A 14,995-nucleotide genomic window follows, 5' to 3' on the forward strand; every position below is an offset into this window, starting at 1 on the left:
CACCTGCTATCTCAATTCCTCTTTACGTTGTATACATGTTCACAGACTCCAGGGATTGGGATCTGGGCATCTTTGGGTGTGGGGGGGGGGAGCATTATTATGCATGCCATGATTTGTAGGTTATAATTCATCCATACAACCATTCTATGCAACTATTAAATAACATACAAAGTGATCACACAAAATGTTGCTGAATCAAACAACTCTGTGGTGTCACCACCTACCCTCTTGCCTTGTGTCAGTTTGTTGACGTTGGTCACTTGTTTTTCAGCTACTCTGTGGAGACCTATTCTGTATGGTCTGGAACTGTCTTCACTGGGCACTACCTGACAGCACCTTGCCTCATGCCTGCGCGACACAGCTTTTGTTTCTCATGCCTGGATTCCACCTCTACTGCTGAGACGAGGATGCAGCATGATGCAGAAGTATAGGGAGTTCAAGTCTTTTTTGGTAGGAGATGGAATCAAGCAGATAAATTCTCTTCTCCACCTTCCTCCTATAGGGTATTCCTCGAAGCAGTAATTCTTATAGCTTTTGGAAGATTGAGCAATCATTTGTTCTTGTTGCCGAGACGTTTTCTACCCAGCTCTGCGTCCTTGGACTGGTACTTCTCAACACTCCTCTTTTCCCTCCACACAACCCTCACCCCCTTCTCAAGTATTATGAGCTCTAAGAAAGTGGTAGCACATCATTTCTCCTCCATGGGAGCTCTGGCCAAGAGAGCTGGGAGTGGTACCAGGAGAAGGGAGTGGCCTTGTAAATTGGACCATCACAAAATAGTATTGGGTTTTCACGTATTATCTCAACAGTATAACTAAATGTTAAGACAAGGTTTACAATGAAGATACTGTTAATATAATTCATGTAAGTCCACATTCATTAATCCCTCATGTATCTGTTGAAAACTTTCTGTTAGACTGTTCTGAGCTCCAAAAATGCAAAGATGATTGAAGACATGTTCTCTGCACTGAAGAACCTAGCCATCCAGATGGGGACCTCTCCTCACGTCACATACCTTCCCTGAAGGATGGACGGTGTTGGCGAGAGAGAGAGTGAGAGAGCCCCGAGATTCTTTCTGATCACCAGGCAGGCATCTCTGTCCTGTCGTTTTTATGTCTTTATTTAAAGGTTCAGCAACAAGATGAAGTCAGAGAAAAGAATTTCTTACAATGGGAGGCCTTTTGTGATATCAATTGCAGAATTATTCCGACCAAGTAAATAACAGAATGTTCTTAGTGAAAAACAGGATAACATATAGGTCAAATTATATATAGATAAGTTAGGAGTATTTTGTCTGGCTCTCAAGAGGATGAATGTTTCTGAATTGGTTTGTTTGTGGAAACTATCATGGGGGCCCTGAATGGGTCAGTCTTTTGCCCCTGGGTTTATGTTTTAGTTACTCTTATCTATCCTCGTCCCAGCTGCCAGTGTAAGGGAGGGTGTTTGTGGAATGTAGGCCTTGAGGAAGAGACTGTTATGCTTCACCAATGAGCAAAGATATATGTAGTAACTATGTTTTGCTCTTAACCCCAAAATAGGCCCTTTGTCTCAGGGCCAGGCTCAGTTGTAATTCTTGTGTTCTTAACCCCCTAAGTCTCGGATCTGCAAGGCCCATAGGAAGAGCCTTTTGACAATCGCCCACAGAGCTATCATCTAAAATCTCTTTTGTAAAGGCAGGAATATGCTTTTCCTTATGAGGTATCTGTATTAAGAATATGGGTCTGATATGGAATATTGTGAGCCCTGGTCAATACCAGTAGGCTCATTTCCAACATGAGCCAGTAGTAGCAGAAAGAGATACCAGTTTTCGTTTCTCATGGCAGGAGCTGTGCAAACATTGCCATTTCCTTGCGGTGACTGCCATCCAGAGAGGCCGGTGCGGCTCCCGGCACCCTCTCTCTTGTTTCATTTGTTTCTTTTTAAAAACCCCTTTACTGGGGTATCTAATTTATATGCCACACAATTCACTGACTTAAAATATACAACTTATGTTGTCACAAATGGCAAGATCTTATTTTTTATGGCTGAATAATGTTTTTTTTTGTGGCTGAGTAATATTCTACTATATATATTTATATATATACCACATTTTCTTTATCTCAAACAAAAAACAAAAATAGAATCATAAATATGGAGAATGCACTGATGGTTGCCAGAGGGAAGGGAATTGGGAAGAAGGGTGAAATAGGTGAAGGGGACGCCAGTCAGAGTGGCTAAAATGAACAAATCAGAGAACTCTAGATGCTGGCGAGGATGTGGAGAAACGGGCACCCTCCTACACTGTTGGTGGGAATGTAAACTGGTACAGCCCCTCTGGAAAACAGTGTGGAGGTTCCTCAGGAAACTAACAATAGAACTCCCTTATGACCCAGCAATAGCACTGCTAGGAATTTACCCAAGGGATACAGAAATGCTGAGGCATAGGAGCACATGTACCCCAATGTTCATAGCAGCACTCTCCACAATAGCTAAAACATGGAAAGAGCCTAAGTGTCCATCAACAGATGAATGGATCAAGAAGATGTGGTTTATCTATACCATGGAATACTACATGGCAATGAGAAACAATGAAATCTGGCCATGTGTAGCAACATGGATGGACCTTGAGGGTGTTATGCTGAGCGAAATAAGTCAGGCAGAGAAGGACAAATATCATATGTTTGCACGTATAGGAGGATTAGGAGGAACTTGACGGAGGACCAAGGGGGAGAAGAAGGGCGGAAATGGTGGGGGAAAGGGAGAGAGGCAAACCATGAGAGACTCTTGAATGCTGACAAAAACTGAGGACTGATGGATGTGGGGGGGAGGGGGGGATGGGAATGGAGGAGGACACTTGTGGGGATGAGCACTGAGTGTTATGTGGAAACTAATTTGACAATAAACTATTTGTAAAAAAAAAAGAAATAGGTGAAGGGGATTAAGAAGTACAAACTTCCAGTTATAAATACATAAGTCATGGGCATGAAAATCACAGCATGGGGAATACAGTCACTGGCATTAAAATAACATTGTATGGTGACAGATGATAGCTACACGTATCCTGGTGAACATAGCTTAATGTATAGGCTTGTCAGACCATCATGTTTAACACCTGAAATGAATATAACATTGTATGCCAACTATACTTCAATGAAAAATGTACAATTCAATGGTTTTTTATTTTTTAAAACTGTGATAAAATGTATATAACACAAAACTTGCATTTTTAACCACTTAAATGCACAGTTTAGTGTCATTAATCATATTCACAATGTTGTGCACTATCTACTTCCGAATTTTTTTAGTTGCTTTCAACAGAAACTGTAGGTCAACCAAGAAGGCTGAGATCTAAGGGCTGATAGATACTTCTAGGCAGAGCTGGGGCTTGCTTACCTGGAGCAAAGTAGGATAGGAAGAGGTGCTGGACATCATAGAAGGTGATCAAAAGAATTCCAGCAAATTAATTTTTTAATGGTTATTTATTTTTGACAGAGAGAGAGAGAGAGAGAGAGGGAGAGCGAGTGAACACAAGTTGGGGGGGTTCAGAGAGAGGGAGACGCAGAGTCCGAAGCAGGATCCAGGCTCTAAGCTGTCAGCACAGAGCCCGACACAGGGCTCCAAGCCACAAACTGTGAGATCATGACCTGAGCTGAAGTTGGTTGCTTAACCGACTGCGCCATCCCCAGGCGTCCTTAATTCAGGCAGATTTTAAAATGAGTTGCTTAAGGGGCACCTGAGTGGTTCAGGTAGTGATCTCATGGTTTCTGGGTTTGAGCCCCGCGTCAGGCTCTGTGCTGACAGCTAGCTCAGAGCCTGGAGCTTGTTTTGGATTCTGTGTCTCCCTCTCTCTCTGACCCTCCCCTTCTTATGCTGTCTCTTTCTCTCAGATATAAATAAAAAACGTTAAAAAATAAAATAAAATAATAAAATAAAATGAGTTGCTTAAGGGCTCTGTGTCGGTCAGCAGGCATAGCAGCTTTTCTCCGTGGTCGTCCTCATGAGAGACCTAAGATGGAAGGCAGGAGCGTGGGGACAACCACTCTTTGACGCCAGGAGCAGAACAGCCACACTTGGGGGGGGGGGGCACAAAGCTTCTGCAGGACCCTTTACTCCTATTTTCTTCACAGAGCAAACACCCTAAACTGCTGAGTAAAGGGCTGCAAATACCTCGGGGCATCGGTGACAAAGACACATTGTAGCCCTGAGAAGGGAAGAGAGAAAAAACAACACTCTATTTCTTGGGAAGAGACAAGAAAAAGTGCTCTGCCACTAGGGAAGGGACAGGATCATGACATGGCCCCACACCTGAGACCAAGGAATATAATGCCTGCCTAAGATGGGGCTTGAATATGCACATGAGAAAGTGTCTCCCCACTTCCAACCCCCAAGACATCAAGAACGGAGTGAAAAATAATAGCAGTCTACTACTGGGGGCTAGGGGGTGGGGGAGAAGACAGTGTGAGGGCAGGAAATCTCACTGAGCTTCAGGCTGAGGCTGAAGTGGAACAGAACTTTGAGAAACACACTCCGGTAACCCAACCCCAGCCATAGGCACAAGGTAATATCAGAGGAATTTAAAGCCTGAGGAGAACCAATGGTAACTAGCAATAGGAAATACAAACCCAGCCTAACTCCTGACTAGACTGACTCATTTCCTCCCAGTAGATGCCTAGAAAAGGAGTTATCCACGTATCCGGACACGAAATTATTTACCTCAGTGACTACTGTCCTGACAATTATGACACAGAGAAGCACAGGAAAACATCACATGGTCAAGAGACAAAGCTACCAGTACACTTGAACTCAGGTATGCCTCAAATGTTAGAATTATCAGAAAGAGAACCTCAGAAATTATGATGACTATGTTAAAGTCTCTAGTGGAAAAGACGGATGCCAGGCATGGCCATAGGAAGGATATCAGCAGAGGAGAGAAAGCACAAGAAAGGACCAAACAGAAAGACTAGAGATGAAAAGCACATTGAAAGACTAAAAACTTGGATGAATCATTAGGAGACTTTAGTAAATAGGAAACTTAAAGATAGGTCAGTTGAAATTGTCCAAATGGAAGCATAAAGAAGGAAGGAAGGAAGGAAGGAAGGAAGGAAGGAAGGAAGGAAGGAAGGAAGAAAGAAAGAAAAGAAGAAAGAAAGAAAGAAGAAAGAAAGAAAGAAAGAAAGAAAGAAAGAAAGAAAGAAAGAAAGAAAAGGAAGGAAGAAGGAAAGAAACCCAGAGCTGTTTATCCAAGAGGTGGGGGACAATGCTGAATTAACCAACATGTAATTGGAATCCCTGGTGATCCCAGGCATTTCTCCCCAAGTCTCCCAGGTGATTATAAAACACTAGTGAGGACAGAGAAGCACCGACGTCATGCATTACCTCATACACAGCAGGCATTCAGCAAATGTTAGCACATCTTCTGTACCTACCCAGCATACCCTCCAGATCAAAGTGTAGCCAGATGCAGCTCTGGCGGGACCGCTGATTTCCTCGTGGTTAGGCCTGGGGCTGGGGGAGTGAGTGGAGATGGAAGACGAAATTTCCACTCAGAGTGAGTCAAGCCAGGATGGGTTTAGCCTCCTGAGGCTTGTTTCCCAGGAGTGCGGAGGTTAAACCTTTACTTATTAAAAGAGATTTTTAAGGTTTATTTATTTATTTTGAGAGAAACACGGAGAGCAAGCAGGGGACCAGCAGAGAGAGAAGGGGGGAGAGAATATTCTAAGCAGCTTCGACACTGTTAGCACAGAGACCGACGTGGGGCTTGAACTCACAAAGTGAGATCATGACCTGAGCAGAAATCAAGAGTCAGATGCTTAACCAACTGAGCCACCCAGGCACCCTGAAGGCTGAACCTTTAGAATGCCTTCTCCCCAGCTTCTCTCAGCATCTGGCGACTAGGGACTTGAGCTCAAGGACACACACTTCTGCAGTAGACGTGTGCCCAGAACAGATAGTGCTTCTCATTCCTCTGAGAATGAATTCAGTCTTTCCTTTGCCTCACAACAACCAAGTGCTATTTTGTTGTTGTCGTTGTTAAGACATAAACATTAAATAATGGTATAAGACATAAATGCACTTTTCAAAAAACCTTGAATTGGCAAAATTTGATAATTAACTGGTGAAGGGGGCTGGATGATTGATGTATTCACATATGATGGGTTCACATATTATTCTCTATACTTTTGGACATTTAAAAAGAGAGTCCTCATTGGCTTTCGTTTGCTGTCTGTATGAATTGTACCTTTGCCAGAAGAGTGATCTTGTAGTATATTCTTACCAATCATAGGGAGAGGTATCCTTGAACTCGGCCCATTTATCAACTATCACATATGAACATTGCAAAAGGATTTGGCTATTTACAATCAGTGATAATGTAAAAAAATTTGAACTTCATTTTAGTATATTTTGAAATCTTATTCTGTTTTTATTTGTGCTTTTTTTTTTTAATTAAGTAGGCTCCACACCCAACATGAGATTTGAACTCATGGCCTTGAGATCAAGAATCTTATGCTCTATAGACTGAACCAGTTAGTTGCCCCTGTTTGGGCTCTTTTGAGTTATTTTATTGATAGTCTGAGAAATAGCAGATTTTTTTGGGGGGGGGGTCTGGGTGAGTCTGAGGAATGTATATATTTTTTTTGTTTACTTTTTACAGCATTCATAGAGAGAAGCCTAGACGCAGATTTGTGGTTGTATACCCAACCACTTGAAAGCACACCTTCCCAGCGGGGAGTGGGAGCTCCCCAGCTCTGTGAGTTCGACACATCCCATTCCAGTAGAGCCAATGGTTTTCAGAGGCTTCAAACCACATCTTATATGGTGGGAGAATAGAGCTAATTATTGGGGAGCTCCTCTGGGCACCAAGCAATATGGGTTACGGTTTTTTCTTTGTCTTTCAGGCCACTTTATTAGATTAGGTTTAATGACCTCTCAAGAGGTATTTGAGGGTAAATGGAGTATGAGATCTCTTCTCTTCTTAACTGACACCTGGAAAGGGATGTGGTGGGGTCTCAGGGTGCCCTGGGCAGTGGGATGTCGGTGAGGTGTAGAGGGGTGGCGTGGATTGGAAGACTGTGTGTGTACGTGTGTGCAGTAAGCTGACCAGGTATGATTGCAAGGGCTTGATTAAGATTTCCTTTTTAGGTAAAAGGAAAAATTTGAGCTAACCTGAGAAATAATGAATGAGATGGTTTCACTAAGATGTTAAGTAGGTGCATCTCCAGAGCCACACTATTTTTTAAGAGTAAGATGGAACAGCAGTTATCATACGGCTGAGTGGCAGGAAAGAGCTTATCTTCTTTAATAATAGCTACTACACATGCCACTGTGATTATCACTTACAATTTTCTCAACCATCCACTTTACACATTGGGAATCTGATTATTCCCTAATAAGGGACTTACTATTATTATTCTTCCCTAATAAGGCGAAGGAAGTTGACACGGCTAGTTGATTGTGTCTTACCCATTCTCTTCTTCAACAGCGATGTCTCTGCATAAGCGTCTGTGCAATGGAGAGGAGTGTGTATAGGTGATGTGTATGTGACAGTGAAGTCTGCACAAAGGTGATGTCTGTGCAAGAGTGATCTTCTGTACCAAAGTGATGTCTGTAACTATCTCCCTAAAATGACCGAGCTGGTCACCCCAAGTTCGCCATGTTTACAGTGGGGGCGGGCGACAGCAGAGAGTCTGGATTCCAGCCCGGACTCTCCCCGTCCCTGTGGATTGCCCCCACCGGAATGCGTTTATCTTACCGGGCAGCCCCCGTGTCTGTCTCTTAGGTAGGAGGATAGTCACGCTTGAAGGACTTGTACTGCCTCAGAGGCTGAGTGAATGCCTTGCAAAATTAACTTGCAGAATACAGTTTTGGGCAAATATACACTAGTCTACATTTTCTTAGTGACTCTGTCCTGGGAAAAGTGAGGGAATCTATGAGGAGGTGTGGAGGGGACCTGTGGCCCAGGCGACAGGGAGGAACCACTGGAGGGGACTGGCTGAGCAGGTGACTGGGGGGCGTGTGAGTAGCCTGGCTTTCTGCCTTTTGGGGAAACTGACCAGTAGACTGGCCTGTAGGGGAGTTTCCTGCCGAGTGACTTGATTCTAGGGCTTAATTATAGCTGAGGGACAGCATGTTGACGGAGATTCTGACCCAGTGGTTATGGAGGATGTCTGGGGGTGATGGAGACACCTGGTGTTTGTTTTGAGAAAGACACAGTACTTTTCTGTGCTTTGAGTTCAAGTGTCTCTGTCAAGTGTGTGTGTGTGTGTGTGTGTGTGTGTGTGTGTGTGTGTGCGTGTGTTGAAGGGCAGCACTCCAAGGCCTGCCATCTCAGTTTCCTTCTTGGAACCACAGGGCTCCAAGACACAGTTGGAAAAGTGATCCCTACCCAATCTCCTTACCTGGTGGAATTTGGGCTTTCATGTTTGAAGTGAGGCACAGGGATGGGTGTGTACCGAGAGGGGCCACGGGCCTTACTGTTTCAGAGGCTTAAGGGGTAGAGACAGGGGTTTGAAGATGATGACATATCTTCCCATTATAGCCTCTATTTCCTGAAGAGGTGAGGGGGCGGGGCAAGGCCTGAAGCAGGAGTATTTGAAAAACTAATAGTTGGTTGTACAGCTTTTTCCAGGCTTGCACGGCTTCTCTGATAGGATTTCATGCATCCATCCATAGGTTGATTCATTTATTCAGTCATTTGTGAGATATTTACTGACTTTCTATGATGAGAAAGATGCCGTACTAACAATCTGTGGGGCTGGAGTGGGTACTAAGGTAAATCAGACAGAGACCCTTGTTTTGAAGTTCAGTGAGGGGGATAAGATAAAAATACGAACACCTAAATTACAAGGTAGAAAATGCTAAATGCAAGAACCTGGGCATCACTACAACACTGTGGGGTTCTCGAAGAGGTGGGAATCATGTGACAACTGTGAGGGATGGGTAAGGAATCATGGAGGTGAGGGTTGGATTTAGACGCGTGGAGATTGGAGAGAGCAGGCAAAAGATTCCTCCTGGTGAAGGAAGGCTCATGCACAAATGCAGGGAGGTGGGCAAGTGTTTTGGGAAGAGCAAGCTGTTGAATTTGGCAGGAGCATGATGTTAACTGGGTGCAATTAGAAGGATTTCCTCTCACTCCTTCCCCTTCCTCCACTCCACACCTTCCACCCCTTTAAGAATACACAAGAGGACATCAGGCCGGAATATTGCCTTAATTAGTTCTACTGTAAAGGACTTAGAGGGGCACCTGGGTGGCTGGGTCAGTTGTGACTCTTGATTTCAGCTCAGGTCATGATCTCATAGTCATGAGATGGAGCCTCATACTGGGCTCCGCTCTGGTCATGGAACCTGCTTGAGACCTTCTACTCTTTCCCAGCGCACACTCTTTCTTACTCTCTCCTTAAAAAAAAAAAAAAAAAGGATAGGGATCAAAGGCATCTCTGTCCCAGAGTCTTTTGGATCCTACCAAGGAGAGAAGTCAGTCAAAAGACAAACTTGAAGCCTGCCTTTCTTGATGGTTTCCCAAATGGATTCTGACAGCCATTCTGAAGAGGGCTGGCAAACCAACTCTCAACAAGGACACCACGGGCAAACCTACGCTGCCAACTTTTTTCTGGATATTGAAAGTCCTAGTTACTTAAGCTAACTAATTCCTTTCACAAACACTACAAACATATGACAGTAAGTGAACTGTATCTTAGAGGAAGAACTGAAGCAGAAGCATTCCATATTTGGATCTAACACTGCCTTTATTCTGGCATGAAGAGGGTCTCGGGTGTGCACCAGTTTAGAGTGAGGATGAGGAGACACAATAGGATCCCCAGGATGGCTATTGCTAATGTATGTTCACAGGCTCCAGACGCTAACTTCTAGAAACCAAGTATGTACAGCATGCAGGTGTTGGGGAAGTTAATGAACATCTTTCAGAACAAATTCATCCATGTTTGTTGCCTGTAATAGCACTTCATTCCTTTATTATTTTTTAAATGTTTATTTATATATCTTGTGTGAGAGAGAGAGAGTGTGAGCACACATGAGCAGGGGAAGGGCAGGGAGACCGAGAGGAAGAGGGAGAATCCCAAGCAGGCTCTGTGTTGACAGTGACGTGGAGCTTGATCTCATGAATTGTGACCTGAGCTGAAGTTGGATGCTCAACTGACTGAGCCACCCAGGCGCCCCAAGGAAAGGTATTTTAAGAAAGATAACAACAATTAAACATTTTAGTGAGCTAGGTATTTATTATTCTAAATTATACTACTTTTTCTGTTATCAAGCAAGCAATTAAGAGTTTAGATTTTCAAATTATCATTGAATAGCTGAACATAGAGAATTTAAAATTCTGAAATGACAGGAACTTGGAATTGGAAAAAAAATTTAAATGTCCTGTATTTCCTCTTCTGTTCATAGGATGCCCCTGGTCATCTATGAATTGAAGGCTTGGACTGAGAATATTCTCACTGCCTGTGAAATGTCCCACAAAACGTGATGACAACGACAGCCATGGTTCGGTCAGTATTCAACAGTTACCAAAATGCACGAAACCAAATTCGGCACTCCTTCTCCTGTAAAGAGGGCAAGAGACATAAAAAAAAAAAAAAAAAAGGAAATTAAAAAGTTGTAGGAAAGAATTAAAATGTGCTACATTTTAAAAATGTTTAAGAAGGATATTAATGGAAACGCTTGTGAAATGCAAATAAATCCTGTAGGTTAGTTACTAGTGATATTACAGTGTTAATTTCCATGTTAATTTTTTGAGAAGTGTGCCAGGGTTCTATAAGGTATTAACCTTAGTAGAGACCGTATAAGAGATATAGAAAATTGATACTATCTCTTAAATTTTTCTGAAACACTAAAGTTACTCTAAAACAAAAACTTTATTTAAGAGAGACCTTTTAAATTCCCTGGGTAGCATCACTGAAGACAATACATTCATTACTATACATGTGACCATCGGTTGCACAAATTGGCTCCATGTCTATGGTGGAGAAACATAGATGATATGCATGCAGAATTCAGTTTGTATGTGAAATATGGTGATACAACAAAGCACTTCTTAACAGGAAGGATTTGACCACGGAACACGATCAGGAGGCCTCGCACCACTTCCAGAAGCAGCTGGGCTTGGCTCCTAGGGTCTGGCACATGTCCTCTTCTCCTGTCTGGCTGCTTGACTCTTCCTACATGGTCAGTTCTGACTCAGTCTTTGGGGATGCATCCAGATTGGAGAGAGGAGATAATGGAGATTGTCTTCATAGTTCTCTGGAAACAGAGGCTAATTTGGGGGCTTAAATGTGCAAATATGTGTGAAAGGAAGCGCTTGTGAGAGAAAATGAGGGGGAAGGTGGGAAGGCTGGCCAAACAGTTAGACGGCAAACTCCATCATCGTGAGGGGGAGGGGAAGGGAGATTTGATGGGAATGTTCTGGAATGCCCTGCCCTCCAAGGAAGATATTTGGGGGCTATCCTGAAGCTCATCAGAGGAGCTCCTTTCTAGCGTGAGTGGGCCCATTTTGATGGATTTCAAACTGCAAAAGCCAGTTCAGTTTCCTGCATGACTATGCTCCCTGCAGATAGAGGTCTGCAAGGGTCAGGATCACGGCCACCTCAGAGACCTAGTGTTCTGCATCTGGGCTTTGGAATTACACCATAGTGGTTGCTAGTCTGTCATTAGTAATTTGCAATTAATTGCTATATACATATTGATATATGCACAGCATCAAGCAAAATTATAGTAAGAGCTCAAATACAAAATACTTTCAGAAACCAGAACTTCAGGGAAAGGTGCAAGTGTGGCCCCTAATTTTTTACAGGCGTCTTACAGTTACTGTCTACATATGTTGTGCCTAGGTTATTGGCAATATGGACTTTGCCATCACTTTGTGATGGTTTCTTCATACTTTTGAAGAGCAAATATTTACTGTTGTGTACTTACTTCTTTTCTGTGCAGAAATTGCATTCATTGCCATACGTTCTTCCATCGGTCGCACAGATTGGATCCAGTTCTCTGGTGCAATAGTCATGCCTATCTATATATGGTCTACAGTCTGGCTGTTAAACATAGAGATACAACAAAATGTATCAGGGAGAGAAACTCTAAAATTTTCTTTAATCTTCCTATGAAATGCTACACATCAGGACGCCTGGATGGCTCAGTTGCTTATATGTCTGACTCTTGATTTCAGCTCAGGTCATGATCATCATCTCACCCGTGTGGTTGGTGGGAACAAGCGTGGAGGCTGCTTAGGATCCTCTCTTTCCCTCTCTCTCTGACTCTCCCCTGCTTGCATATGTACCCTCTCTCTCCCTCAAAATAAATAAATAAACATAGAAAGAGAAATGCTATGCATCAAATTTTAAATATTATAGTCTATATGTAGTTTTAAAAACAAACATCTATACCACTAACACCTATAAGAACGAACACCTATGCCACTTAAAAAATAAGATATTAAAATATCTTTACAAACATGCCAACTTTTTTAAAAGGTCATAGAACTGGCTGAATGTGATATTCCAATGCTGACCACCATCCTCATTTCCCTTCACATCTTTCTCCTTCCAAACTCTAGAAGAAATCATGAAACTGAATTTTTCTATTTATCATTCCCCTGTCTTTCTTGATAATTTCACTATGTATGTGTGTGTGTCTGTGTGTGTTTGTGTATATGTGTATAGACATATAGATATAAACGCAATTTGTTAGGTATTGACAGTATTGGTAATTTACACAAATAAACAATGTGTGTGTGCGCTTATATCATCTGCTTCTTATATTTCTCTGTGACTGTTTATTCATTTACTTACATCTATAGTTTACTTTTTGACCTCTGTGTGATATTCTACTATGTATGTATATAAGTATTTGATCCACCTTTAAAGTATACACTTTGGTTGGTTCATTTTTCCCTTTGTTTTGCTAGAATGAACACTTCTACTGTAAATACCACTGGACCCCTCGCAGATGCTTGTATGACATATTTGTGCCCATTAACTGAATTTTTGTGTAATGGGATATGTACATTTTTATGTTGTCTAGGTAATGGTTTTATGTGGCTGCTGTTTCTATTTCTTGACTTTAGTGCAATAATGATGCTTTTGTTTTTACTTTTTGAAAGATCTCCTTGTACATTTGTTTGATGAGTTTTGCTATTAAAATTTATAATCAAATAAGCTAATTATGTATTTTATTTTTTCAACTTCCATCATATTTGACTTACCATAGGCCTGTCTCCTGGCATAGGTACAAAAGTAGTTTCTGCAACCAACAAATGGATGAAAACATTAAAAATGAGGAAGACGAGGAGGTGGAGGGGGAGGAGAAGGAGAACATGGAAAGAAGAAGAAGGAGAAGGAGGAAGAGGAAGATGTGGAGGAGGTGGGACGGGTGCGAAGAGGAAGAATAAGTCTTTCAGAGCTCAACTCTTAACAGTCGACATCTATGAGAATTGCTGCTCAACCCCCAGCAAGTAATGAGGCCAGACTTTTGTGTAATTAGCAAAATAAAAAATCCACTGAACAATATCACATTAGGAAACAGTTTGAAATCCCCAATTATTCTCACTCTTTGAAAAATAATTTGATATATGATTTTTAATAATCCCAGACACGCTTCTTTGAAGATAGGACTGTTTTTCTCCTGATTTTTGTAGATGACACATCCAAGGCTGAGAAGACTATGCCTTAGAGAATGTCACTTAAATATGAAGAAATCAATTACTGCTTAACTAATCAGTACACTGACCTAAATGTGTGCATCTATCTAATAGATCACAGGTGCCTTCTTCTGAAATTCATGGTCTACCTTGAGCTTTAAGAAAGATAACTTCTGCCAGAGAAGTCAACATGTCTCTATCTTCAGAAACTCAGTGAGCAATCAAGAAGTCAGAATTATTAACCAACAGCAGACCCTGAAGAGATCATTCCTCCTCATGGTTTGTATTTAATAACCATGGGATTTGACATTCAAAGAGGAAAAAAAGAAAAGGATTTGGGTCATGTTCTTTAGTCATAGATGAATGAAGAGCGAACGTCTGCTGCCCATTCTAACCAACCCATTACTCTCTCTCCACTTGTCCAAAAACAGGAAGTGAGAAAAAGCAACGCACTGACGCAATTTTTAAAAGACATTTGTAATGTGCCTTTTGTCACTTCCTCAGTTTAGAGGTTTCCAAAAAGCGCCTTCATCCCTAGATTACAGCAATTGTTTCCTGCATTTTTCAAAGACAGGAAATATTTTACCTCGAACTAGAAAAGTTACTCACCAGAATAAAGAGGAAATGCCAAGGCAATGACGAAAACAGCTTTGATCCACAATGCGAAGAGAGACATTTTATCGAATCTGTGGAAGGAAACTTTGGCACATTTATAACACACAGCACAGGGACACATTTCCTATTTTCAGACATGAGTTTCCGACTGGGCCAGAAACCCCTCCCACCCCCTGGATTCCTAATTAATTAATTCTTAGAGTCCTAATTTAAGGTAGACCATGTATTCTCATTTTCCTTTGTCCACCTCTCCTATTCAGTAGGACGTTATGTGAACAAAAGGCCTCCTAGAGACAGGAGAGCAATCCCAAGTCCTCTTAGCACATTCAAGAAGGAGCTGCTTATTCCCAGAAGCTTTGGCACAGCCCACAAGAAGCCTGGCTGCCATTTAAGGGTAAAGGTACTCTGGAGTCTGTTTTTCCACAGAACGTGGAAATAGTTACTTCAGGAAAGAGTGACTTGGAACAGTCCTCACAGCAAGGCTCTGGACCACGGCTACATTTGTACATGCCCTACCTCACTGACCAGAAGCAGAGAAGGCAGCGGAGAGAGTAAGGTCCACAGCTCCAGGCTCTGTGTCTATTTTGCTTATCTTTCTTTCTCAACCACTGCCACCCAGCGAAGGAGTCTCCCTTATAAGCCTAGTGGTGAGGAGCCGGATGGGGTAAAACAGATGATCCTTAGCGGGTAAGCCCTTGAAGTATTCTGTGTTCTGTGTCATAAAGAAGTCCCCGTTGTTCCGTCAGCAAGGGGGTT

Source organism: Hyaena hyaena, unplaced genomic scaffold (assembly GCF_003009895.1).
Source record: "Hyaena hyaena isolate Hyena2069 unplaced genomic scaffold, ASM300989v1 scaffold_241, whole genome shotgun sequence".
In the NCBI taxonomy this organism is placed as follows: domain Eukaryota; kingdom Metazoa; phylum Chordata; class Mammalia; order Carnivora; family Hyaenidae; genus Hyaena; species Hyaena hyaena.